This window comes from Sparus aurata, chromosome 8 (assembly GCF_900880675.1).
Source record: "Sparus aurata chromosome 8, fSpaAur1.1, whole genome shotgun sequence".
In the NCBI taxonomy this organism is placed as follows: domain Eukaryota; kingdom Metazoa; phylum Chordata; class Actinopteri; order Spariformes; family Sparidae; genus Sparus; species Sparus aurata.
Window position 1 is genome coordinate 18,902,060 of NC_044194.1, and position 27,996 is coordinate 18,930,055.

The window sequence follows — 27,996 nt, forward strand, 5'->3', positions numbered from 1 at the left end:
AATTATTACATGATTCCGCTAATGTTGGCTGCTTTATAGTGGGTGTTTGTGGGATGCCGCAGTTTTCTCATAGTGAACAGCAAGTGTCCCACTGTGATACATGCGTCTGTTTGAGATGCTGAAATAAATGGGTCGGTCCGCTGCCTTTAGTTGCAAAAGCCTTTGAACAAACTTTGCAGCGGACGGTGGTTTGTTCGAGGTCCGACGCTACAGAACGAAACTACTAACAAGACAGTGACTTTTTAGGAACGAACTCTTGGCTCGCTGCATGTTGTGTTTATTTCTCTGTGGAAAGTCAATGCAGGGAGGGCGGAGCCCACAATGAACTACGGGAGCCCGTAAGGAGCGGCGGCGAAGCAAGTTAAATAAAAAAAACGATTTTCATTTTTTAAAATCGTCCTAAACCAAAAACTCGAATTAATCAACTTTGCCGATTTATCACCCAGCCCTACTTCCTTTCATTGTTGCGATTGCAGTGCAATACATTCAGGGAAACTTTGTGTCATTTTTGAGGAGTAGTGTAGGCCTTCATGAGAGGCTATATGGCCACCAAAGATATCTCTAATTCTGTGCCAATCCATGATGTAGAAGTTGAGATATTTGACAGGATAAGTAAAACAAACTTGAATCAGCTGGAAGAAAGCTCAGGGGATCACCAAAGTCATCAGAATGTATCCTCCAGTGATACTGAATATCTGTTGAAAATGTCATGGCAATTAATAGAACAGATGTTGGGATCTTTCAGTCTGAACCAAAGTAATTTGCCTGATCAACCGACATTACCATCACTTGAGCTGTTGAGCACTTGTGAGATAATAATATTAAATAACACAATGAGACCATGGAGATCTAAGGTTGATTTGAGTATAAACTGTTTATTAATTTATGATAAAAAACAAACAAACTGGAGCATAGATCTATCTAAAAACCAGGCTGCATGTGTAAGTAGAGCTTTAAAGAAAAATATAACACTGATACTTCCTCTAAATAGCCTGGATCAAGCAAAGTTAAGTTTGCTGCATAATAATCACATTCTTCATTGATGAACGGGAGGGTGGTTGCATGCGTGGGAAAGCATGTCCATATCTTGGCAGTCTTGACTAAGGACTGGGGAAGAGCCATGGCAGGCTGTCAGGAGCAATGACCTCTTCTCATGCAATGGCACATTCCTGCCATAACTAAGTGGAAACAGCCTGGGATAACTATAGCAGCCAGTGTGGAAGGGATGGGGGGTCACAGCTTGGTGGAATTTAAGGGAGACTGTTACCCACCCCTCTCAAACCATTCTGAATAAGCTGGCTAAATCCACCAAGACTGCCACTTGGCCTAGAAGGTCATACTGATGTCATTTTACCACTTCCATTTTGTTAATGGCAAGAGAAAGCAAATAAATATTTCAACACGTGGTAGGTGTTGGGCTGAAGGCCATGAGAGATATTTTCCTAAAATAAACTCTTAATTTAAAATTTGAAGATTTAAAGGAAGGTAAATCAAAATCTAAAAAGGGAAACTTTTTTCCTGTGCTTAAGGATATAACTTTTAAAAGTTGTTATGTCTGCTTATTTAAACACTTTAGCACACAGACAATCTATAAAGTGAACTCTAATGAAAACCATATTGTTTATCAAGCCGGTTTGGCATTTGGTTTGTTGGCTTATTCTAATGTAATTGTAACCAGGCTTGCCATGTGAGAACTTGCTGTTGAGTAGTTCCTTACATTAGGCAAATACTCAGGCAAATCATAACTGAATAGTATATGCCCAAATGTGTAACTCAAATAAACTGTAGACGTCCCTCTGAGGTTCACCATGACTAAGAAAGAAAATGAAAGTCAAAGAAATGCAGCGGAGAAATGACCCATACATCATTTGATATTGACGTCTCAGACTCCTGACTCCCTTAGTGAAATTCACTTTCACTCTCTGAGGTGCTCTGATAGGAACTCCAACAGCTGCTGGTTTCCACAGTCCACTTAGTAAGGCCTTAAGGGAAAGTCAGGGATTGAGAGAGAGCAAGGCAAAGCAGGATTGTGATGGGAATACATGTTGCAGACACACGCTCATTTATTGATCTCCACTGACCTTGGCTCCATTGACATGATGGGCTTCAAGGAAAGACCACTATCCAATGTATATCTTTTTCCAATTTCAAGCTACATTTCCTGTAATGTAGATACATTCTATGGCTTAATTGATTTTAACCTCATCAATTGGGTCGTAATGGGAAAACTTTACATTGTTTACTGTTGGAGCAAGATAGCAAGGGCACGTTTAGTGAGCACTGTTGAAGTGGTAACCCTAGAGGCAAAAAGCACAGGGTACATCCTAATCCATTTATCAAGGACAATCACAGCGGGGAAATGCAGCGATCAATAAGATGACTAACTTAAAGAGCTTCCATGAGTCAACAGTGTGTAATCTTGATGGATCATACACACTGCCAGTCAATACACACAGTTTCAGAGTGGCCAGAAACTCCACAGGGATGAAAACACTACACTTTGGCCTGTGTAGAAAAGCCACAGAACATAAAAAGTCTCGTAAAATTAGGGGTGAACAAATTTTTTTTTTCTGGTTTTATCGGAAACGAAGCTTATATTCAACCACTCGTATCAGATGATAAAATCTTAATCTCTTCAGTGTGCTTGCAGATGCACACAAGGCTACAACAGATTAAGCATTTTATAAGGCAATCTTTTATCGTTGGGTGACTCTCACAAAAAACAGGATGCCACTGTATTCTGGTGCTGAATTATATAAGAAATAAGCAGAATGTAGTACATGGACTGGCAGACATTGCCAAGAAAGCTGTTGCGAAAACTAATACTTTATTATTAATCTATAAAATAAATCTTTGTAATCTAATAGCTACACATTCTTCATATAAAACATTACACTGCTAATCCCAAGGTTGATAAACTGTTATATCCTCCTAATTTTACTGTAGATTATGTGCCTTCCAGTACTTATAATACAGAGATGTATTTTGCTAAGCAGCATTGCAACTTTGTCACACATGTGTGTTTAGATGAAATTATTGTGTCAAAAATAAATGTTTTTCTGAAGGGGAAGTTTGAGGACTTTGAGATCCCCATTTTTTGTCCTTTGTCAGAAAATTTGGCAGAAGAAAGAATTTTAATTCACATATTTCCCATTTTGCTTTCTGTTCTATATATTCATATCAACTCAAAATCTACCATTTTTTCTTTTTCCTAAACTGTAATACTGCTTTTTTGCCAGCACTGATGGTCTGGAAATATATTAGAGCTGCTTTATAATTCCAACTATTAAACATGTCTATAATCAAATCAATCTAAGCTACAGAGTCTGCAAGTGTGGAAGACGTAATATATGGGTGTCCATAAAAACAGGATTATGTTAGTGTGATGTTGCTGTTTGACATGACAAGCTGTGCTATTACTGCAGTAGCCTGCCTGTCACCTGAATGTCCTAAATGTCATATAAATGATGGGAGCTAGATTTTAAATAAATGCTACCCTTGCACTTGTATTTGTCATAACACTTACAAACTAAAACAAGAAAATTGTTCACAAAAAGGGATGAGGTTACAGTTAAAGTGTTAACACTGCATTAGTTCGAACAATCGTATTAAAAGGGATTAGTTCAAAACGAGGGGAGTTGATGGGCCTTGACTTGAGCATTCATTTGTTGTGTGTTCAGTTTTTTGTATTTTACTGCATGTTTGTACACAGAAAGCTGTTGGAGACAAAGGAATGAGAGGGAAGTGTAATAGCAGGATGGAATGAAACTCAGTTGGATAGTATTTGAGCTGTAATGGGGAATTCTGCATTTGTAGCTGCAAATTAATCATTATGTATGTATACACGTCTGGATGAAAAGAAAAAGATATTTGTAAATCTAATACATCAGATTTTCAATGTAACAATCTCACGGGTTCAGTCTTAAGCAGTCGCATGCAAACAATGCTAATTTGCTTTGAATAGCATGCTGATGTTGCTAACAATCGATTTGCATTCCTTCCGGTAGCCAAAACAAGCCAACACTGGGCATATTACATTTCTGCATAGACTGGTTAAAGATTGTAAGATGCTTCTGGTAACATAAAAGCACTGACAGCAATGACCAGAAGCATGCAGAGACACTTTAAACAAAAGCATTAAGTCTTCCTTGCAAATAATCATGTGTTGTGGATTTTTTCTTTCTTTGCAATCTCTAACAAACTGTGTGCATAAATACTGTTGCACTACAGCACACACGTTGACTTTGACAGCAGTAATTCAACTCTGACTTAATCCCTGCTGCTATCATACATTTGTGAATAATCATTACCCGAGACACCGCCGTCCCCCCATCCCAAAATTCAGTAATTAAGTTCACAAGAGGAAACCAAGAGGAGATATGGAAGCCACATTCTTGCAACCTCTTGAGCACATTAAAGTTAATGCCCTCACTATCAGAGAATCAGCATTTAGAAGATAAGTATGTCAAAAACAGCCCACTGAAATTAACTCCCCCCTCAAGATCACCTCGATCCTTCACAAGTCTATGGCATCTGTGGGAGCCTGTGAACACAGAGCAATGTGTGGCGGCTGGCCTTGACTCAGCCTAAGTGTTGGCAAGTCCAATTATGCTCAAGCCATTTTAAAGTCCATCTAAAGACAAATGTGGGATTTTGCTGAGGTGCTAATTGGGCCTTGGAATCATGACAGACCTCATGATGCGCCTCACTACTACAGTATTTGTTTACAGTATCCTGACACTAAACTTTTGTATGTTGAAACAGTGAACTTTAGCACTTTTATCATTCAATTCGAAATACTTTAAGTGACAAAAATAGATTTAAATTTCACCATCACATAAATGTCTAAATCTTCATAATGATGGGTTCAATTTTATTCAGGAATCAAAATTAAAACTGGAAAAGCAGACAAAACGTTTCTGAAATTAAACCTGAAACCCATAAAAAAAACATTTTTTATATAATATTCACTAGACATAGTTTAACAGAAGTAGATAGATAAAGATACTATACTGCAGATGCGTAATATTGTAAGTATGGGTCAACCGATATGGCTTTTTTAGGGCCAATACCAATCATTAGAAATCAAGGATACTGATAAACCAATATTTGGGACCGATATTCATTTGCAATAAAAATCTTTGTCTCAAAAAACGAGTGATGGAATGAACCAAAGTATTGTAACTTGTGATGTTGTTAAGTACAATTTCCACGTACTTTACTTGAGAATTTCTATTTTCTGCTACATCATACTTTCTCTCCAATACATTTATTTGATAGCCTTAGGTTATTTCATACTTTGCAGATGATTCAGATTACTCAGTGTTGATAGGCTAATAATAGTGACGTGTAACCAATCAGACACTGTTATGGACGACACATGCTGCATCAGAGTCAAAACAGCACATTTTTAAAAAGTTTATTTTATCAGCAATCCGACATAATAAAATCCCAGATACCAATAAATGGAGAAATGCTTAATATTGGCCCTGACAATAGGTGTAACCCTAGTTTTCAGTACCAGAAACAATGCAAAATCCAACTGACATCCACCACAGAAATAAAACATGTTTGCAAGACACAACAACAAACAAAACAGATCAAGTGTGTCTTGGAGAAGAGGAGAAAAAGGAATGAAAATATGTATTGTGAATGTGAAATGACAACCATGCTGACATTAAATACAGAGGGACTTACTGAAACAACACAACATACCAGTCTGAGCCATCAAAGGAGAAGTGGTAATAACTGCCAAAACAGAACAAAAGCAGGCAAAACATGGCCAAAAATAGCTGCTGAGCTTTTGTAGGTGACTTTAAGCTACAATTTTGAAATACCTTGGTCATGAAGTCAGAAAGGATGAAATCATTTCCCAGCAAGAGATGATGACAAGTATACTAAAACGAATCATTTCGTAACAACTGAAGCATTTGAACTTGGCTTGAAATAAACGTAATCAAAATAAAAACATCATTATTATTATTATGGTACTGAGACATACAGACATACCTAGGCATGTTTTGACCACCCCTTTCCCTCTGTCATGGATACAAAACAACACAATGCATTTTAGGCTACTGAGTATAAGCTGTAATGGAGAGACTTTACTCAAATACAAAGTGTGTTCAGCATAGACCTACACTAAGTCACAGATAGACACACACACATCCACCTCCACAACAGCCAAGTTTACAGGCTGAGGTTCACAAATGTGACTACTTTGTAGTTGTTCTTCTGTGCCAAAGCATGAGCATACTGGTAACAGAAAGGAAGATTTATAGAGGGACAGGCACAAAAGCTAAGAATCAACCAACTTCAGCCTGGGCAGCAAGGGCAGAAACTGAACACAATTGGGCCATCTGGTCTCCCTGTGCAAAGATGACTAACAAGTCAAATATGAAGTTTCCTTCAAATATTATGTAAAGCTATCAGAATGAACACATCAGAGCATAGCAAGTTTGAAGATGTTGATTTTTTTGTCAAGAATGCCTTTTGTTTTCTCTTGTTGTGGTGACTCTGCAGGTGGTTGCATACTATTGATGTGATGTTATGTTACCCTGTGGTGCTGGAGTTTATTTGTACAATCCAATATTACTCATGTCTCAATGGCTCACAACAGCAACGTTCCAAACCCAGACAGAGCTCTTTGAGAAAGAGAAAGGAAAAAACTCCCTCAGCACATAAAGAGGTTGAAAACTGCATTATCTTTTTCTAATGTACAGTAACTTAGAGAGGAAACTAAAAGCATTAATTTAATGCAACAGAGCTCCCTGCAAATTACATGCTATGAGAACTATTGACACGAACAAAGAGATCGTCTAATTGTATGACTTGAAGAGGCAATTAATTGTGCAGTCCTTCTACAGATTGCAACAGGAATCAAAATGTCACTGTCCTTACCTGCCAGGCAATGTGTCTCCCTGTTGTCTTGAGTGTTATAGCTCTGAAAATACCAAAACTCCCTGATTCAGGCAAAGCCACAGGGCATCCTCAGGCTGCAGCCAATTTTCCTGCAGACAAGGGAGGGAAGAGAAGAGGCAAAAGGGCAGATGTCAGCTTTGTGTCACCAAGGCAATATAAGCAGCATAAGTGCTCCTAGAGAGTTCCTACTCCTGACAAGTCACAGATACAAGCTATTAAAATTAATGGATTTTTGTTTAGAAATGACAAAGTGACACTAACTTTTTCTGCATGCAAACTAAATTCAAGAGGAGCACAGAATAATTTACAATTTCAAAATGTACTCTAACCACTTATTAATAACAGGGACTCAGTGTTTCCCCTAGGATGGAGTTGTAGCAGTGGAGGTGAGTGTTCACCCGTGTGCAAAAGCAATATTTTAGCAGTGGCTGCCCGCAGCTGTTAGGTGCATGTAGGGGAAACACTGGGACTACTAGGGTTATACTGGAATTTTAAACTTCTATACAATACCTTAAAATATATACTTGATACTATTTATGATACCATGGAAAAATTTGAAGGTATAATATTTTAGATTTTATTATCTTTATTATAATATAAAAACAAAATTGAGGTTAGGCCCTCTTTAGGTTAGGCCTTTCAATATTGTTTGTGTGAGAAAGCACAACTGGTACAGATGTATCGATAAATGTTCTTTTGATACACTAGTTTTTGACAACACTAATGTGCGTTAGTATAAGTGCAGTGTTTGTGCAGGAAGTGGGACAACTAATACATGAACAGCAATTGATATAGTTGTGATATCTGTACGACAAATGGCAGGATTGGCAGATTCCAAACCTGAAGACAATCCAATAGAAAAAATACAGGGGTATCTTAAAAGAAAACTAAAGTGTAATGCTTTGTGGCCTGTTGGCACCTGTTTGATTCATGGTAAGATCAGTCAAGCAGGTAGGGCTGGGCGATTAATCGAATTTTGATCGCGATTTCGATTTTGGCTTCTCACGATCATGAAAACACTGTAATCGAAGAAAAACGATTAACGTGCTGCCGCGCGTCGTGTATGCAAATTACTTCGCTGTAAATGCACAGTGAACGCACCTGTGTCGCCTGCAGCTGCAGCAGTGAGTGTGTGGATCAATTGTGGAACGAGCTATTGACAACAGCAGCCTGACCCTTTAGTTGAAAAGAAAGGTAGGACAACTTCGGTCATTTGGAGACATTTTGGCTTCAAATCGTCGGACGTGGAGCAGAAGGAGATTGTTTGCAAAGTCTGTCACACCGTCGTGTCTGCACCCCAGGGCAACATGACAAATTTATTAAAGTGGTCTCTGACAAAGTATTGAAGGAGCAAAAGACCCAAAAAAGTGCAAGAGCGCCAACTTCAGCTACAGCCACCGCCACCGCAACACAGTCCTCCATTGACGACACTCTTTACAATGCCGCTCCATATCCCACCGGCTCCTGGCGACAGCGAGAGATAACGGAGGCTGTGACATTCATGCTAGCTAAGGACATGTGCCCTATCAGTACAGTTAGCAACCCAGGCTTCAAGACACTGGTCAACACTTTAGACAAGCGGTACGTGTTGCCATCATGCAAACATACAAATATTATTATCATTTACTTTTTTACTTGTTACTAATCTATCTGGTTGTTTTTCTAAAAGTTATATTTAAAGTTGAGTTTTGGTGGCGCAATAAATACTTTTTTTGAAATCAGTGTATAATCGTGTTTATAAATCGTCATTTCAATATCAATCAAAATAATCGTGATTGTTATTTTTAGCATAATCGCCCAGCCTTACAAGCAGGTATACACAACTAACTTGCTTTGTCACTACCACCACATAATCTGTGACCAAAGCATAACTTGTGAACATACAGAGATCTCCACCTTCCGAAAAGGAAAATTATCACAAATTATCTTGTAAGTATCTAATAACAGGTCCAGCAGTGAGACGCTGACTTAAAAGGGATTGTTTTACAGTAGTGACAAGGCACCAAACTGAGAGGGAGCCTGGCAGAAAACACCTCTCACGCCTCATGTGCGATAATCTTCATAAACATTCACATCACCCAGCCAAAAAGCCACTTTAACAGACTAACTAACCATTTCAAACTCAGTCTTAACATCACTGTCACATCCCAATTCTCATTAAAAGCCATGAGTCAACAGAAATTAGACATGAACCACTCCCATGCCCTAAATTCGTTCCTGCTGGCATGTCATTCTGGTTTTGCCCTTTTTATACTGTAGTCTGCTTAAGCAAGAAACCAAGCTATATAAGGAATTGTTAGTGTAGAGCACAGCCAGTGGCTCTCAACTATTAGAGCCAAGGGTTTAGAGGTGGGGAGTCTGTTTACATTGAAAGCATTTTTATTTTTTGTTTTAAGAGGGTCCACTTGCTAAACATGACCAAGGCTTTAAAGTCTAATCCAATACTAATATTGGCTGCCAGTGGGGAGAGGATGGGGGAGGTGTGCAGCATATTTGTGTGAACACATGCAGGTGTGAGCGTTGTGCACAAGTCCATATATTTGGGTGTGTACCCATTCATTTTCTGAGTGTGCACACTGTAATTTTGCTGCAAAAATCAAACTAACTTACTGGCATTGTATTGATACAAGACATTTAGTAAAGGGTAAGCATACACAGAAAGTGACAGAGATATAGCGTAAGAGAAAACAGGAATTGAATCAACCACATATCTAAATATAAGTACACTTTAAAATTTAACTGCAATGTATCACATCTAAAAGTATAATAAATATGAGTAGAAATATGAGTTGAGTCAGGCCAATTCTCTCCTGAACTTGTCATACCCCTGGTTTTAGTCATGACCACTTCCTTCCTTTTGGTCTAATTGACAGTGAACTACAGTATTTATGCGTAGGCAGATAGCTAAACAGCTCCATATGTCCCTTTATGACAGTTAAGCAATCGTAATCAGGATTGATACAGCGCAGAGCACACCAGTCTACTGCTTCTGTGATGCAAACTGTTTTATTGCATCCCAACAGTACTACTGCAGTTTGCACCCACTCACTGAGCTGCTCCTTTGTCATAATTCCTCCACAGGCAATCTCAGTTTACAAGCTGCTATTATGATCCCATGACAGACAACTTTCATGCATAAAGTTTGGGAAAAAATCACTCTGAGACCAAAGCCAAGAGCCTAAGTCGACCTGCCAGCATACTGTATTTGAGATTTTGAAGATGTGAGCCTTGGACAACATGCACTGGGCTTTTGATCTTCAGCTTATGGTAAGACTGAGAGATCCCTATGCGGAGGAAGCGTGCCAAGCTCAACAGAACCTAAATCAAAGACTTTGCATGACACTAGCCCTGAAACCACACATGACAGTATTGTACTTGGCTGGAAGCATGTAGAGCAAGAGAAGGTTTCAAGCACATTGCCATGGTAGCTTAGTACAATCCTTTCCATGCGAGACAAACTACGGCAAAGAAAAATAGCATAAAGCTACAACAGATAACAGTTGGGGTTATGCTACTGGCCAATGTGAAATTGAAAGGAAATTGCCTTGGAAAATAATATTGATAAAACTGCTTAATTTCATCACTTGTTGAATATTTTAATTTGGACACGATCCTCTTCCTTCATGATTTCTTTTATTTTTGTGTAAACACAACAGAAAGTCTTAGGCAAATAAACAAAACTTTCTTTCAGATGTTACCTCCTTTTAGCCATGCAGCTAGATTGGTTGAGTGTCCAGACTAGGTGGGCTGAGAGGCCACGGGAGGGTTGGGCGACTCTTTGCAATGGTCCACAGAGCATGTCTTCAGGCCAAAGACGACAACAATCAAGAGCTCACCATGACCTCTATAAGAACGTGGGAAGTTGGCCATTCCAGATAAAAAGAAAAAGGTTTTAGAGATCCTGAGGCTTGCTAAAATTCGGTGTTTAATAAACACAAAGGAATAAATTGATGCAGGTACTGTTATTTATTTGTAAGTACCCTACTATCTGAAATAATAAGACCATTGACACAAATCTACTTCAACATAACCGAAAACAATCCAAACACTGTGTCTCCGTGGTAAGAAGAAATATAAGCCATCACTCAAACATCATTAGGTAAAGGCAGCCTCTTTAGGCAGCGACAAGTGACTGAGTGGATATAATACTGGTAAAAGAATAAGCATGCAAGCCAAATGACGATACAAATGAAGCAGGGAATGGAGAGCTACTCTGTAGTACATTAGCCATGATGTCATTATTGTGCATCTTGGAGCCAGGGCAGAAAAAGAATCTGTACTGATCCAAGAGCTGAGGACTTGCATCACATTTAGATGTCCTCAGACTCTATATTTAAATATGATTTTGCAAGAGGACAGGAAAGGACTCTGACAGCTCCTGCATACAAGTTACCTAACAAGACTTCCTTTTATTTTTACAAGGTATCCTCCTCTTCTTATTCTATCCTTTAAAAAGTATGAATATTTAGGCTATTTCCTCCATTTATGTTCCTCCTCTCAACCCCCCAACTTTCTCTTCCCCTCTCTCCAGACGGAGGGCCCACGGGGCAGGCAGCTGGCTCTACATCAGACACATTCGAGGACAAAAGGGAAACTCCGGATTGTCGTGGTGAGGGCAGCCACCCGTGGCAGTGCTCAGTGGGATTCCGGTTGTTTATGGTTGGCACTAATTACAGATTGTTAGACTTACTAAGCTTGAGACTTGGTGCAAAGAAAACCCAGAACTGGTTAGGACAGAAAAACAGAGACTGACCATTAAAACTGTCTCCACTTGCAGCAAGCCACATAAAACATGGAGTGATGTGAACTCCATAGGGAGGCTTAAAGACATCACTCAGGATCAAACTCACACTCCAAGGGGAAGCCTATTAAGTTGTGCACTGGCACAAAGTTGCAGTTTTATTGCAACCCTTAGGCGTGATGTAATTAGCATATGGAGTACTGTATGTAAGTATATAGAATCGAATTCATGGTTTCAGGCTGTTCTAAGGCTAATCGCAAAGATAATCTCCCTCTTCCAACCACAATGTCTCACATTACAATCACAATAGCAAGTTAATCTTTTGATATTTTGCAGGGTGCGCCAGCTGAAGATGTTTTAGGCCTATAACAGACCAATTTCAGTGATTTTGAATCAGTAATTGAATTTAAAAACACCTACTCGTTGGGGTTCCCCACTCTCCACAGTAGAGTTGATAACAGCATCACCCTATACAGAGAATGAGGGATTTTGCTAATAAGAGAGCTCTCCGTTAAAGGTATCGACTTTTTAGACTGGGCCTTCCAGGTAAAAAAAAAAAAAAAAAAGTAAAGCCAAAGCTTAAACCTGCATTCTTTCTAATGGCCAGAAGGGGCAACCCCACTAGTTTCAAAAAGAAGATTGTTTGAAAGTTTATGAGAAAACGACCCTACTTCTCACGTTATTTATTACCTCAGTAAACAGTTTGCTAATGAATTTTGGTATGAATTGCCAGTTTCGAGTCTTCTTCAGTTCAGCAAGATGTTTGTTTTGTAAAGTCTAGTCCCATTTAGAATAAAATAGATAATATAGCAGGGCATGCTGTATGGCATGGCTACCTTGTGACTGACAAGACACTACCAAGTCAAATCGGATCAGGATATCCTCCTCAGCTCCACCCTCCTGTCAAAATATGGCCACTTCCTGCTCCCAAATAAACTGGCTGGCGACAGTAACTTGAGGCTTCAAAACGGTAGTACACAAACCAAAAACGTAGATTCTTTAGGTTTTATGATCACTAAATATGAAAACACTGTCACAAAACTAAACACTCATTTAGCCAAACTGCATTTGATTTTACCATATATCCAGCCTGTGGTTGGGTTACTATGTCATTTTGTACCCTCGAGGCTACTGGTTTTATGCTCCCACATTTTTACAACATCTATACAGCGTTTGAGCTGAATGAAAGAAGTGCATCAGGTGTCGACCAAAGAAATTCAGCAAACTAAACACAGTGTTGCAGCATGTCGTCACTTTGAAATGTGTGCTGCACAGGGATGCTAAATCCAAGCAAAGAAGCCCACTGCTTTGTAATTAAACACTGAAGTTTGTTTTACTTTCTCTGTTTTATGCTGTTTGGACTCCCCTTGTATTATACAATGGCAGTTACCTGTCACTTTTATTTTGGCTGAATGTCAGTCACAACATTCTTTAGTTAGTGGTTATGTGCTTGAGAAGGAGGTGATGCATCTGATGAAAAAAAAATCTACTAACCAATGGCATTTTATGCTTCTCTTCAAAACATCTTCATCTTCAAGAAATTATTAAATGACGTCTGAGCTAGTTTAGAACTAAAAATGTTTTCTGAATGAGTCCTAAAGTACACTTCTGACAGGATTGCAAACACTAACCAGTGTATACAGTACTAAATTCACCCCTAGATAAATGAATCTTGTCCAAATGGGTCTGTCATCTTTTCCTTGATAAATAATAGCTAGTCCCAAGGCCATTGACAAAGTCCCTGAGCCTCTTTAAGTGCCTTGGAACCTCTTGAATAACCTTTTTTCTTTTTTTTCTATTTCCCAACAACTGAACCCGTTTCACATTTTCAATGGCACATTGAACAGAAATGATAACACAGGTGGGGACCTTTCACAATTTAAGAAATACTATCATCTTCCCTATTTCAGTCTGCTCTCTCCACCCCACCTTGCTCTGACGCTAAAAGAAACAAACATAGATAGGGTTTTTTCTCTGATCTCTACTGTGTCCTCATCACGTGCTGGTGCAGGTGTTATACTCTAGCACTTGCCCAGAGGAAAGAAGATATGCTGGCACAAGGGAGAAATATGCATGCCAGAATAAATATCAGTGTGTATATATTCTCTATTTGCATCTTTTCTTCTTCAGCAAGGAAAAAAACACTTTGAACAATTCAACTGAAACTCCTCCTTAATGTGTAAATTTACAGTGTCATTGGGGAGAAAACAATCCCTATGTTTGAACATCACATTTTCACTTTGATCTTGCAATATGCTCTGAAGTCCAGACATATTAAATGATCTGATTACTGGCACTTGTGCTGTGGTCTTGTTAGCCAGCCACTTGCTCATTGGCTAGTTTATGCACAGCCACTGTTCCTGTCAGTCAACAGACTGCTGGATCAGAGCACTTCCAACTCCTCCTCCTCTTCTTCCTCTCAGGGCCCAGATCTGGCCGAATGCCAGTATCTGGGCAGGACACCCTCCTGCCATCACAACAACACACTTATGCACATGAAAGTTTCAAGAGCAAGAAGTCAGTTCAAACACCAATCTTGCTCCTCACGTACGAATAAGGACTTCCGGTCCTTTTCTCTCCAAAGAGCTACAGTACATGCTCTCTTTTACACCATTCTCAGACAGACACGTCACACTTGTCTCATCCCCTAAGAACAACCAGCCTGGAGCCCCCGTCGGCCTTCCAGCCTGATATAGCTGTGGAATGGGCCCGGGCCCGGTTGTGAGCCAGGGTCTGAAGGAATGAGACTGTTTGTTTTCCTGGCGTTTCGGTCTTCATGTGATCCAGATCATGTCACGCACCGAACAACAAGTACTTACACAACCGGAGGGAGTTACTGTCAAAGAGATTCAGCACGCACAAATATTGCTAATGAGATCACAGCGTGGATAGGCAGTGTGACTGTGTGTGTGTGTGTGAGACAGCAACTAACAGGAGGGTCTAGAGTTGAACAGGTCATCTGAGATGCGCCCTCACTCAGCTGGCTGACTTAAAAATGGAGTGAGTCTGCAAATGTAATTTGAGCAGCACCAACAGGATTATTTGCAGAAAAGAGTCTTGCTGTGTCAGGCTAGGTTGGGCAGCGGATGTTTGTTTACAAGTCATGAGGTTATTAATGTCATGATGCATTTTCATCGTGAATGTGGCATTATCTCTTAACCACCTTAGAATGCTAAGTGACAAATACTGGAAGGTATGATTCTTCTTCAATTTGCCGGTTAATCTAATGTTGCGGCTCAACAGCCTTTGTGTTGTTTTCAGTTGAATATAGGGCTGAAACTAGGGATGTCCCGATCCGATCTGTAGGATCTGTAGGATCGGGATCGGGGCCAATCTGGGCATTTTTCCGCTGATCGGCATCGGCAATTTTGAACGTGGACCCAAGCCCGATTTTTCTTCCTTTTTTTTATGTCAGAGCACAATTTGTGGCAGAACGCAGACGTGCACGTAACGTTACTCTGGCAAATCTGTCGATAAAGTGTCTGCAGTGTGGAAATAACTTTAGATTAGATTTAAGTTAGAAAGCGAAAGCAGTCCAACGGCGACATGTAACATCTGCAATACGACCGTTTCGCGGAGCTGCCTTTAATACTACTCAGTTGATACGGCTTATAAAAAACAAACTCTCAAAGAATACGAGTTCACTCAAGCAATACAGGCAAAGACACCGAAGCAAAAAAACACTTGCGGATACTTTCAAAAGGAAAGAGAAATATCCTCGAGACAGCGACGTGGCCACAAATATTACAGAGAGCGTAATTAAATGAATCGCTCTGGATAACCAGCTCATGTTCGTGGGAGAGGATCAGGGTTTTCCTCATCACCTGGCAATACATTATATTGACTCCACTCTCGAGTTATAACGTGCCAGTATGCGCACTAGTTTGGTGTGTCTCATACAGCAGAGCATGTAAAACAGGCAATCGAGTAGATGCTGAACGCGTGTGAAATAGACGAGCAACGCGTCCACGTTATTTTACGTGACAACGTAAGGAATTGGTAAAACGCAGTGGATGATATGGAGGCACCAAGTGTGAGCTGCGTCTCACACACTTCAGCTGGCTGTACACGAGAGTCTGCTGTCACAGTGCAGCATCACAGACTCACCTGCTAACTCAAAGAAGGTGGAGGCCAACGTTGTAATAGCATGTGCAGAATAAGAAAGAGCCATATGAAAGTATATACTTTATTTCAACAAAATAAAAAAACATTCTAAGGAACAGCTTGGATGCAGGTACTTTGTTTCTAAATGCAGCTGTATTATCCAGGAAAATATTAGTTAAGGCTGAGTATCGGATCGGGACTCGGTATCGGCAGATACTAAATATTGAAAGACTCGGATCGAGATCGGGGTAAAAAAAACCTGATCGGGACATCCCTAGCTGAAACGATTACTCGAGTAACTCGAATAATTCGATTACAAAAAATGGTTGAAGCAAAATCTCTGCCTTGAGGGTTCGTTTAATTCCTATCACCGGCGTCATGTGGCCGCCTGCTTAGCTCAGGGGTCATTTTTCCACACGGACTAATATTGCAGTCACACACCACTACGTTCAGAATTGAGTTAGCGCGATGGCGGAAAGCCGAGAAACTGTCCGTAAAAGACAGAGAATGTCCAAAGTTTGGAATAATTTCATACTTAAAAAAGGAGATAAGAAAGTGCAATTTGTCTACTGCAAAGCAGAACTGGTGTACCACAACAGCACGTCAACAGTGATTCACTCTGAAAGCATCTAGTTGTTAACACCAGCTGACCAAGCGTCGTCCACACAAGCTAACGTAAACGTTGATGTCTATTTAACAGGTCTGTCATATTCGTTATGCATTATTTGGTATTGTTGTTTAATAATGCAAAATTATATTTAATTAGATTACTCGATTAATCAATGGGATAATAGGTAGAATACTCGATTTAAAAATATTCTATAGCTGCAGCCCTAGATGAATCATTCATGGTCATAGCCAACAATATTACAAGTGATCTTCACACAAAAAAACTTGATTTGTCTCCCAGTGGAATCAGAGGTGTTAAGCCTTCCCCTACTCATACATTGTAAATTGAAGTTTTGATAAAATTGCTTCCATTAGGGTTACAGGAGATTTCTAATTATGCATTAAGGGGTTATGGTGCAGGTATGAAGCTTATTCGGGTGGCCGCAGCTGCTACACTTCACCTGGACCTGCTACTGGAGAAACCACATGAAGACATCAAAAACTGTGTTCGCATGTATGTTGTATTTTCTTCAACATGTTTGTCATGAAGATCGTTGACAATTAACAAAACAATTAGTTAGCTCATTAATCCTTCAGTTTTAAGTAACATACATGAAATGAAGCCATCCTAACTACTCATCAGTGTTCTATATCACAAAGTGTTGGAAAGAATGTTGACATGGTTACTGTAAAGAACTAATTAAAGCATAGGCCAGATCATGCACAATATATCCATCTTGTGTTGTGGTGGTGCTATCAACAGGTAGCTATCTGTGGTGGACAAAACATTCTCATCAATACTGAAACACCGGCTATGCTTCCTACCCTGCTATGGGTTTTGGTGACCTAATACTGCACTGTCTAAATCCAAAAGGGGGATTACTGACAACAGAGCGTCAACACTGGCCTAGAATTTGGGTTCTTGTGTCATTACATTGCTTGATGGTCCATGCAGAGGGACATGGTAATAAAATGGGGCAGATAGTAGACACACTACACGGGGAACACATTTTTGTTAGCCATGGTTCAAAAGAACACTTAATATGGTGTTCCCAGTAACTCAAATGAGCCAAAGCTGAGGCACAAAGGTATTAAAGCCGTGCCTGTCCATCATTGAATTAGGACAAGATGAGAAACTGCCACAAAAAAGACAAGGGGTCTTATTGTAAGAGAAAGAGATAAGAAGTGAATCATTTTTACATTTCACGTTTGGATGAAAATAAGTGAGTCATGATGACCTAGTTTAGAATTCAGAACAGTGGAGGAAAGTTTTATACATTTGCAGTGTCAGGAAGAGCCATTAATAAGTGTGGATTTGCAGAGAAGCACCACACCCTGCACCCTCAACCATCTCATCTGTAATTTATGAGACTTTTATATTCCACTGAGCTTTGTCAAAATGCAAATTATGAAGCATGTTGAATATTTAACCATATAGAATACCTCAACACAACTTAAGGATCTTGCTAAATGAAGCTCTAAAATACATTTTATAAAAAGTTGCCTTATGCACTTAAAGCTTTGTAGCTGATGACTATTCTGAAATCCAACAAACAGACATACAACCCACTTCCAAAAGCCCGCCATACTTCATCCTGAAGAGCGTCAAATTAATGTACGAGATAGTACTGAGGCATGTGAGTGGCTCCCATCCAGCCCTATAATCTCCATCAGTGGGGAGAGCTCAGGTTCACCATGGTAAACAAGTCCAACAGCAGCAAGGTATGTCTCCACACAACATGTAGCATGTTATTTTAAGATGCAGGCTGAGTCCAGCAGAGCTACTGAGGTCAAAACATGGCCAAGTGCAAGTACCCCTCTGTGCTCTCAACACATTTGAATAAGTCAGAATTGTTTTGGCCTCACCAAAGCCACAACCAATCACAGAGGCCTTGTCCTAACTCAAACAAATACTTGTGTAGATAGATCACCGCAGATCCTGCAAGGGAGGATTATCCTTCCATATATGGTGTTCAATACAGAACAAGGCGATAAAAGGATCATCTATTTACATCGCTTGAAGCTCTTATCTAAGATTCAACATTGAAACAAGTGAATCACAGACATTTGAGAAATCTGTTCATAATAAAAGTGTTCCAGAGATTGTAGAGAGGAAGAAATTTTCTCTGTGGACATGCTCTGTCAGGAGAGTTCCTGTTTCTGTGTTTGGTGACATTTGTCCAGTGTGAAAGTCAGTCAGGGCTTTGATAGTCAGACAATCAGTCAAAGCAATCCCTGAGAGTGTTGGCCACAGGGCCAGACCAGTGTAGACATTCTCCTAGATCAAAAGCCTCACTGGAGAAACACTATTAATGCAGGGGATATTTTCCACCTGTTCCAGAGACACATGTTGACAGTGTTGGAAAAGTGTGGGTGGGCTCAAATGCATGTGACTGCATGTCACTTCGCAGTGTCAACACAGAATTTTATTTTCTGTGTCATAGTTATTTGCTCTACCCCGCACCCATCTACATCCAGATTTAATCACCAGAAATGCAGAACTGTGGGACCGAGCCTTAAGGCATTTTGCTCCTAAATGAAATTGGAAACCAGATTTCATCCAGGGATTTTGATCTCCCACCACATATTGTTAGGTCTTTTATTGGCCATCTCTTGTTGCAGCCTCGGGCTGTGAACTGTGTTCATTCTTAGAGTGAGGGAGGTATTAGGAGCTAGGATTGCAAAACTCTGGGAACAATCATCTTATTCAGGCACAATTTCTGCATTTCATGGTAATAAAGAAAGATTAATCTCCTGAGAAATCAGTAAAGAATTCATAGCAAAGTCCCTTTAAAGACAATTGCAATAGATGGTAGAAGTTAGGCCGCATTATAAAAGTAATTATTATATGACATATCCCTTGTTGTTGGTTTTTAACTTTTGAGATCAAGTGTCCACAAAATTATGAAAGCAATGAACTCAAGACCTGATACATGACCTGATAGCAGCAGTGCCAAGTTGAGTTTGTATTTTAAGTGGGAAAAGGCTGATATTTTTTTACAAACTAACATATTAGTCCTGCTGCCAATGTGGCTTCAAAAATATTGACATATTCTGGCTACATTTATTTTAGTCTTGATGAACAGGGTTTTTTAAGAATTGCTAAGACTGGCTCAATCCATCTGATCTTAATGTTAATGTCCCCAACCTTAGTTTCCCCATCAACAGCTTACAATTGGCTTGGTTTGCCTCAAGAAACAAGGAAACCAGAAACAACATTCAATGTATTTTGTGCACTTTAGCAAGAATGTACAACAAAAATGAGACTTGCTGCCTTCTCTACAATTTAACTACTCTTTGGGTTTTTTTGTCTTTGAGAAAGCCCTTGGAATCTCTTGAGTACCGTTGAGGGGCTTCAGCCACAACATCACTTATTATTCCCGGTCTACTGCTCTGTTAGTGAGTGGGAGCCTGAGAAATAACAGAACATATCAAACTTGGAATGCAAAACAGCTGGAATAGACTCATGAAGGAATCTCCAAATGAAGCTTTTGGTTTCAGGGTCACAGAGTCTACTTGAGGCCACAGTGTATAGTGTGTGATTGACGTTGCAAAGAACACAAATTTGTCAAGGCTCTCATCATTAATACTGGCCAAGAACAACAATTTTTCTTCATAAATGTACAAACTAAGTTTAAGGAAGTTCAAGCTTCAGTGAAATCCTAGAAGAGTTTGAGACAGAAGTGCAACATCAGGTCATTCAAAATGAAAAATGGAAGAGCATTGATTTTACATGCTGCCGTCATTTCGACTAATGGCTAAAAGCAACAGCTAAAGTAATGTCTGAAATGACCCACATCAATCAGCTATTAAATAGACATTAACAAGACATTCAAGTGCTTTTTACAAGCAGGACGACAGGTAAGAGGTCTGGAAGACATCAACAATGAAAACGCCTTTCATCAACACCGGCTCTGGTTCACCCTTTGTTTTATGGACCCCACAGGACGATGATGATGGCAGGAGTAGCCTATCCCACACCCACTACAAAAAGAGAATCTCTTACACAATTAAATCACAGAGTCCAACAGCTTTAGCCCAGAAAATCAGTTTGCCGTGTTTTGAATAGCTGAACTCTGTCTGGCCTGTGAAGAGGAGACACACTTTTAAATCACACGCTTTGGTGAAGGAAAAAGTTTGACAAGGGGTGAGCAGCAGCACACAGCATTTAGCAAGAGCTCAGTCATTAAGGTCATCTTCTAAGCGAAGAGTTCACATACGCATGTGAAGCAAAACTGCTGTGGCAGAGAGGCTTCTTGCAATAATTCATTCTAACTTCTAGTTGCAATAAAAATGTGTTTTTAGATGGCACCTATCACAAATAGCTTTACTTCAAGTTTGGATATGAGCTGACGATCCTTTTGATTTATTCAAAAGCCTTTATAAACACAAATACTTCATTATAACCTCAACTCAGCTAATAGCTCATTAGACTTGCATTCTCAAGGTCAAGACCTCAGCTAATAGCTTATCAGCAAAGCTACGCTGCCTTGAGTTTCCAAGATAATCACAAATGTTTACAAAGTCAATGTTGCTTAAAAGGTCAAACTGAAATATTTCAAAATCTTTGCAATTCATCAGCTCTCTTGAAACAGTGAATAAAGGGCAAGGTAACATGGAAAACACAGCCAATGCAGTTAAGATTAGAGGCTTTAATAGGTGCAAATCAGCTTTTTTTTGCAGGAACAGATCTTTGCCTGACTTGTTAAAAAGTCTTTGCTCATTTTACTGCTTTAAAATAAATCTTCTGTCCAAACGTGACCAAGTACGAGTGACTGTTAACTAAGCATGACCCAAACTCTAGATTAAGTTTTTTAACATCCAAACCCAACTCAAGCCGTTGCAGTTAATGTTAACTGAAGGACTGAGTTGGTGTTACCCTGGCTACAACTTGCCTGTTTACCCTGATAACAGACGTGACACTAACAGAGCTTAAAAGTGCCAGGTCAACAGACATGAATGATCTGGACCTGAACTCGGACATCATTTCCTAAATTTCTGTGAGGTCATGTTTTGATTTGTTCAAGTATTATTCACATTTTGTTTGGTTATGTGCGCCAACTTCGTTCCTCTCTCTCTGACTACCTTCCCAGAAGTTATATTGACAGGCGACCAAATCAAACGCACCCTTAACTTAAACAAAATCACAGATTTTTTTCTGGGTTTGACCACAGTCAGAAACGTTTAGGATATATTAAGAACACAACTCAACAAAATGGATATCACATGTCTTGTCGATTTTAGAGATTTTAATGCAGATGTGTTACAAGCTATATTTAAAGTTTGTTTGACCACATGTATAACAAGTACACAAATGGTCACAAAAACACACAAATTTACATAAGCACAGCATACATAAGCTTGCTGGCGAGACACTCTCACATATCAAATACACTAACAGGAGTAGTTGCCTTCTGGCTTGATATAAGATCACTGTGTACCTGCAATCTGCTCCTCATCAACCACCTTGCAACAAGCCAGATTTCCAAGACTGACACAATAATGACTCATAACACTGGTGACACTTGGTTGACCTGGCATACCACTAATATCATGTCACAAGCAACAAGTGTGAAATAGCATTAACTGAAAATGTCACTTGTATCTTCATGTGATAAGAATGTACAGTTCCTCAGTTGATAAACTCAATTCATAAAAACAGGCTTTCAACACAATCAAAACAAATCTTTTAACTTCTCCACTTGTTGTGGAACTGAAAAATGTTATACCATTCATTTGGGTGGATTCTGGAGTCCAGAGAATTACTTTAATTTGGTCTGACATCTTCCTACCTGGATGACTCAGATGACACTACAATGACTTTTGGTAGGTGCAATGTTATTGCCTGATAGCTGCAAAATGTACTCAGTATAAGCCACGACCTGGAGCTGCCAACACAAATTATATCAAGACTGAAGACCCGAAACAAAACAAAAACAGGCTCCTGCTATGCTGTGATGCAGACAGGGCTGACATTTTAACACAAGGTTTCCAGCCCAAACTGCACTTTACCAAGCTCCATTGACCTTCTGAGCTCTGGAGCATTTTTTAAGGGGCAACTACAAGGCCAAATTCATGATGATGTATAAGGGAACAATGTTGTTTATCACAAGATTTGGAAAGTGTGAAGTGGGATTGAATTTTGTGGAGAATTAGATATGTAAAATTATGCTGAACTTTAGAACTTGATCCTAATCACCAATCTAACGAATATGCATATTAAATTAACCTTCATTTATGGGCATCATCTCCATTCAGCTGATGAGTTTTAGCAGCAAAACATATTCATGTTGATCAGATATTTGTGTGTGCACGAATAACCTAGATATAGATATCGGAATGTATGACTGTATGATAGAGTGGCAGTATTTTTGAAGGCATCATACAGAGCAGTATGACACACCATGAATAATCGTATGATGAGATAATGGGCTTGGTCAGAGATTTGTAAAAAGCATACATGTCACTATGAAACTAAATCCAATTTCAATACTTTAGTGATAAGATTGGAATCTGGAGTTAGTAACACTACTGCTCTCTTGTAACTGGCTGCTTGTTCTGTGTGCGTGTGCGCGTGTGTTTGTGCGTGTGTGTGTGTGTGTGTGTGCTCCTTAACCCCTGGGTCACACCTGTTACCTAGCTCAAGCCCTTGCTCAGGGAAAGGGGCAGAAGTCAAGGGTCACAGTGTCACATAACACTTCCTTCACAGATCTGTTTCTGAGCTCACACAAACACACGCACTGTGTCAACCAAAATACCTGTTATTTATGTCACTGACTTTTCACAAAGATGTTTGACTTTGTTTCTGAGGATCACAAACTGCCTTTAATCCAAGGTTATAAATATCTCAGTTGGCCCTTGTCAGAATGAAAATAAACACTGAATACAGTTTACTGTCATCAGTAACGATAGCGTTAGGATGTGAGAGTAAAACTCAAAATGACATCACACATTTTGGAGATCTGATTGTTACCATATTTCTGAAACCCATTTCTTTTTTTCCTACCAATCAAGAAACATCTGGAATTCAGGAAAAAGTTTTATGCAATTTAAGGCCAAAGGACTGTGAATAATTTCACATCTTTGAAGTGCACTAAAGTGATCAGTCATACATAATTCATATGTTGCATCCCAAATATTATTATGCCTCAGGAAAAACAACGTTTTTGGGAAAGCTATGATTTGACACACAAAGAAAAAGAAAAGAGATTGGACAAATGAGTATTGTGTTTAAAAAAAAAAAAAAACAGTTTAAAATTGGTTATAATATTAAAATTAAGCAAGAAGATCAGCTTTTCTTCAGTGCCAAAGTTATAATGTAATGATATTATCATGCAGCAGAAGCTCATTAAGCTTATTAGTGTATTCAAACTTTTTTTGTATTAGTTACACAAGGGAAAACAAGTTTGTTCTATCGATCTGCACTTAAATCCATGTAGGCTATACCTTTTAAATTTTAAACTTACAATGTGAAAGGACAGATTCTGAACATCTCATTGCACTGCCATTTCACAGTATGCTTCAAGGCAGGCGACTGAGGTGAGTCATCAATTGCATTCCTTTACAATGCAAAAGGTAATTCATGTCACATTTATGTAATCTCTTCTTACATCTCGCCATAATTAGGGACTCATGATATTGGATTTCTGCTCATAAGTGATATGCCAATTTTTGTTTTACCTAACTGCAGACATCATAGTCTCTCCTGAAGTGAAAATACCATATTGTTACCCGCACTGTTATCTTGTGCATCTCTCGCGGATGCACAAATACTACTTATGCAACAGTTTTGCCTTACATGCTCATTAAATCAAAGCCTAATTTAATCGAGCAGTCTTGTCAGCAACAATGTTTAGAGCCAAATTGTGCTTCTAAATCCGACACTACTGTGCATCCCCAATCAATCACATCTGAATGTCTGGCAAGAAACATTCTGAACAATAAGGAGTTTATCAAACAACTATCAGACTTTTTTAGTGAGAGACGCTGCGAATCACAGAATTTCTTGCAGCCCTGTGAATCGAGGTCACCACAAAACATTATCTTCCTGTTGCTTCCCACAAAGAATGTCAGGTATGTCCACAATTCAGAGATGTAGGAAACAATCCAACAAATATTTGTCCCACATATTTTGGGGACAGAAATCCGCAAGGCACTTATCACTTGGCAAATCTGAAATCTTGGCAAATCCGCATCCCCATCTGCTTTAAACAGGTGAGAAGTAACAATGTCGGACGCCTTTGTTTACACTGTCAACTCACGAGTGGTAATCAAAACAAGCGAGCGGGGAGCAAGTAAAAACAAGAATTGACGGTCCGACATGAATGCACAAAGAACATCTCATTTATCAGGAGCCCAGTGTCTGTTTTGAATGGGCTGAGTTTTACAGCTGTAATGAACTTCAACTTTCACTGGCCTGAACTGAAGAATGTTCACTTTTACAAACAACATTCTTCACATAAACAGAAGGGTTCAATACGTATTACTGCACAAGAATGAAATACACTATGAATTGCAGCAGAAATGCAACCGACTGATAAGGGTTTTTGGGGTGTGATACTGATGTTGTTAAGCTGTATGCTATACATTCAGTGTCCCTTTTGATTTACAGGGCCAAGAGAGACTAATATTCAAATCATGCATCTGAAAAAAAAAAAGCATCAGACTAGGACTAAGAGCATCAGAGCCTGGTTATAATGCAGACAGCTGCTGCTGATTTATGTTGTACCCCAGCTAACACATGTCCCAATCTAAAGTCCTGTGTAACTGGCTTGTCGTGTGGGTGATTAGTTTGTTTGATAAAACGAGTCAGGCACCACAGGCTAAAGACAGCACTTTGATGGAAAGGGAGAACAGGATTATCCCCTACACCAACTTGGAAGTAGGGTATTTTATAGGAAATTCTAAGAACAAACTACATCTTTGAATGAGGAAATATGAACTCTAATTAGAAATTAAGATCTACAAAAGAGGAAATAGTTTTTTTACTACGCCAAGAAATATTTATGTTCTCACTGCTGTCTGTTTGTTGATTGGTTGGTAGGTTGGTGTGTCAGCAGGATTACACAAAAACTACTCAAGGTTTTTTCCACAAAACGTGGTCGGAGGATGGGTCTCAGCAGAAAAGGCACTTTTTAAAGTTTTTGTAAATTCCTTAGGGAATAATGGATGGCACCTGATGAAAAAAAACACCCTTATTTAGGTCGCTAGTATATAGGAGTGAGCACAATTTGATGTGCTTCCTAGATCTGGTGAACTTAAATTATTGTTAAGCAGTGTGTCGTTTAAAAGAGCCATACAGGACTTTGATTAGTTTTGATTCAATTAAAGGGGACTGTTCGACCTTGGCAAGGTATGCACTCTACTGAGTGCCATTCTTACTTATTTCTCTATTCGGCAAGTCAACACAACTATAAGAGGCACGTCATAGATTTTATCCACGTCAAAGCGTATGACACACATTAGGGCTGCACAACATGATCGGCAAAAAAAAACAAATTGTAATTATTTCTGACAGATTAGTGACTGCGATATGTTTCACAATTAGTTGCAACAATCATTTTTGCATCACAATTTTACTGAAAAACCTTTCAAATCATGATCAAGTGACACTGTTGAGGTCTATACTAGAGCCCGATTGATACTGGATTTTGGGGGCCGATATATTATACACATTATAAATCTATCATACATTTTCTTGCAATGATCCTCAAATGTGGTTTTCAAACACAAAGCTGTGCGTATTAGAGGTAGGATATCTAACAGTTTAACAATAGATTTAAAAGCCGGGCACCGATTTTCTATTTTGCGTTTTGTGAATATTTTTAGTCTGCAAAAACAAATGCAACACATTTCATTTGACTTGAATTGCATATCCATGCACATGCATATAATGCGCCCATATCCCAATATCCCTAACTAATATGTGGCAGGTCGACCAATAACGTTATATACCAATATTTGGTCTGTAACAGACAAACATGCGGAGAAAGATTTGTAGGCCAGGACATCTCTGCAGCCTTACGATACGTTTTGTATTGTACTTTTGTAACAAACATTTTACCTTAAGAAATAACTTGCATCTTATTGAGGGGTTTGATAATGTATTTGGTCATATTTCAAATTTTGATTATACGTCAAATAACTATGCATTCCTTGAAGAAAGAAAATAAACGTATAACAATGTTTAAGGGTAACAATGCTGTTGTAACAGTCTTCTGTAAGTGCAATACCTATTTATTATCGTGTTAGCTTTCTCTCCTATGAACCATCTCCTCTAGTTCCCTGCACAAGCCCTCTGGTGGTCCCCGGACCCCCTGTGCTCGGTCGGCAGCGGTGAGTTAAACGCTGCCTATCCCATTTTGTAAACATTGGGACGTTGCCTTTTGGTACGGACTCGTTCCCGAAACCAGGTGTACGCTTTGAACTAACTTTTTTTAAGCGACAAGGACACAAGCAGCATCACATTTCTGGAGAAGCGGAGCCGTTAGCCACCGAGTCAAGTTATGACAGCAGCGGCTAGTTATGTTGCAACGTTCCGAAGTGAGCACGCAGTCGGTAATTAGCCCTCATTCAATTCGGCGAGACGGAACAGCGGCTAGCAAACTTCTCCGCTGTCCTCGCATCCCCGGACGTGGACTGCACACATTTCACATTTAGCGTTAACTCAAAAAGCCCCCTCAGCTGAACACACGACATTCCCCCTGCTTACAAACTGGAACTTGGCAGCCGAAGGGAAACTGCCGAGACTTGTGGCTGAGACACTTTCAATTTAGGAAAAAGCAACCCTTAGCTAACTTTTCCTTACCTCCCAGACGCCGAATACCTCCCCGTCGGTACTCCCACTTCTTGGCGGCCGTAAATCCCGGTTTTGACAAGGTCGTCCTCAGCAGGAATAACGCGAAAATCCTAGCGTGTGCGGCTCAACTCTCGCCAGACCCAGTGATTTTTCGCACTCAGCTCCTCTCTGCGTGGCTCCGGTAACAGCCGCTGCAGTTTTTTCCACAAGCCTGGCCGCGGGAGCGAGCGCACTGGGAGACTGGGCCAGGAACGCCGCGTGAACGCGCAATTTATAAGACACACCAAAAGCGTCTGTTGCAAGTCAGCGTGCACAAAGTCATTGTTCACATGTTCAGACACACGGTCACGTCCTCACCTTTTTGTTGGTTGAATTCGAAACAACACAAAGGTAAACAAAAAGTCTAATACATTTATCATGAAACCTTTTTTTCTTCCTGTAACCTTTCTGATTGTGTTTATATGGATTTATACACACTACTCAAAACGAGTTAGAGATATTGGGATAGGGGTGCATCGATGTAAGTGCATGGATATGTAATAAAAGTCAAATGAAATGTGTCACAAAATGTTCACAAGACACATGATCAAAATTCAGATATGTCACAGAATAAACAATCAAGGGAAACACTAAAAGATCCCTAAATCATTTTGAGTAGGTACCTTTGTGTTTTAGAGTCTCGGTGATCTCAATAAATTAAAAAATATATATAATAATAATAATTCTGTATAATTCAACCTGTTTGCTCTGTTTTTGTTTTGCTTTTTGATTGTCATTACTATTATTATATTGTGTTATTATTGGGTAATCGGTTTACATGTAT

The 27,996-nt window shown here is 39.5% G+C and overlaps 1 long non-coding RNA gene across 1 annotated transcript; it reads right to left on the reverse strand.

The window, feature by feature from the left end:
• Nucleotides 1-5,405: 5,405 nt before the first annotated feature.
• LOC115586186 (uncharacterized) lies at nucleotides 5,406-27,403 on the reverse strand. Its single transcript, XR_003984834.1, has 3 exons — nucleotides 27,183-27,403; nucleotides 6,901-7,010; nucleotides 5,406-6,644 (listed from the first exon to the last, which is right to left on the reverse strand). It is a non-coding gene; the product is annotated as an uncharacterized LOC115586186 (long non-coding RNA).
• Nucleotides 27,404-27,996: the final 593 nt, after the last annotated feature.